The following is a 1,994-nucleotide window of genomic DNA, read 5'->3' on the forward strand; positions in this document are numbered from 1 at the left end:
CGCCTTCACAAAGGGGAGATCGTCAACTAGCGTCATCCCCGCGACCCCGTCAGTCGACACCTACACCGTCGCCGTCGACACCACCGACACCTCGTCAGGCTCAAAATGAAGATCAGGAGCAGGATCATCAGCAACGATGTCGTCAGCACGAGGTCAATAATTTTATAGATTTGCGGGCGGAAAACTCGCGGCAATTTAGGAATTTCACGATTCTAGGAAGAGAGGCGACTTTAGCGATACGGCCGCCACTTGAAGGTAGCGATATCGCTCAATGGCTAGAAAACGCGTTTCGTGAAATTTGAACGTATGCGGTACATACGTGCGAACCGAGCGATTACGTCGGATTATCGTTTAAGTCGAGTGATCTAACGCGTGGTCCAGCGGGATTGTCGTTTCGTCCAGCACGCGATCTAATCCACGAGGACATATGGGGGCTCGTGAGTTCGTTGGCGCAATGTGCTGGAGGAATCGATATTGCGGAAAATTTCACGGTACGCGTTTTCAGAGTTGCGCTACCTACCGGTCGCGGACGTCAGTCCAATCGATTAACGCACGAAGACAGCCAAACGCTCGATTTTACAAATTGTCAATTCCGACAATTTATGTTTTCCCCGTTCGCTTGTAGCGGCACGCGTGCATTACGATCGCGGGCAATTACGCGTGGGGGAACTACATGAAAGATGGGAATCCGTGAGACATCAGCGTTCTTCTTTACAACGCGAGTTGGCTAAAGAATTAACGATTTCTGCGGGTATCACGATTCCCGAGGATGGATGCGGAATTCGTGAAATTGAGCAATTTCAACGGTTTCTCGCTGCGGAAAATATCGCGATAGTTATTTACAATTTTAGTACTTTTGGTCGCGGCGAGAATCCGTTGTACGACGGCTGCGCGTTACTCTCCTCTCTAGGTCGTGAACCTTCATTCCGTTTAAATATTATGTATTACGAGTGTTCGTGGCATTATCAGCCAATTTTAAACACGAAAGCCGCGGCCGGTTCTCGAGGGGGGTATTGCGTGGCGTGCAACACCGGGTATCGGAACGGTAGAGGGCATCGTTGAGCGAAAACATGTTCGCGATGTTACACGATTCCGTCGTGCGAGGATTCCGGCGCCGAGTTGGTTAGGTGCGATTCGTGTAATCGTACGTTCTTCGGAAATCCCTGTTTCGAGCGTCATCGTGCGGAAAGATCTCACGATGGAAAATCGGACGCAAGCGTTTGCAAATCCGTTAGAATTTGCAACGACTGCGGACGCTTCGTGAAATCGAATTCGCGTCACGACTGCGACGTTATCTTTTGTAAAATTTGTCGCTCGTTGCAAACTTCGAATCATTCTTGTTACATTCAGCCTCTTCGTTGTAAAGTCACAGTCGAAGACCCCGGAGAGGGGACGAGTGCTGGGACAATGCGAGAAGAGAACCAGGTAAACGACGAGAATGACGTCGAAAGTGCGAATGATACGCGAAGTAAAAAAGATCGCGTCGCATTCGTGTTCTATGACTTCAAAACCCAACAAGACGAGACGCTCGAAGGAACGGAGAACATAAAGATACACATACCGACTCTTTGCGTCGCGCAACAAATTTGCGAAACATGCGCGGAAATACAAGAAATGTCGACGCGATGTTGTTGGTGCGGGGTGCGTGAATTTGTTTTTCGCCATGATCCGGTAAAAGAATTTGTAGATTTCGCAACGCGAACGTCAAAATATTTTAACAAAATAATTTGTATCGCGCATAATGCGAAAGCGTTTGACGCTCAGTTTATCTTAAAATACATTGTAGAACAATCTGGCATAATTCAAGAGCCACGGATAATTTTGAACGGGACGAAAATTATCATGATGACGGTCGGTAACACGAAATTTATTGATAGCTCAAATTATATGCCGATGCGATTATCTGATTTACCTAAGGCTTTCGGACTGCAGGATACATCGGGTAAAGGCATCTTTCCTCATTTATTCAATAGAAAAGAGCATCAAGCATATAT

Source organism: Trachymyrmex cornetzi, unplaced genomic scaffold (assembly GCF_001594075.2).
Source record: "Trachymyrmex cornetzi isolate Tcor2-1 unplaced genomic scaffold, Tcor1.1 scaffold378, whole genome shotgun sequence".
Classification (NCBI taxonomy): domain Eukaryota; kingdom Metazoa; phylum Arthropoda; class Insecta; order Hymenoptera; family Formicidae; genus Trachymyrmex; species Trachymyrmex cornetzi.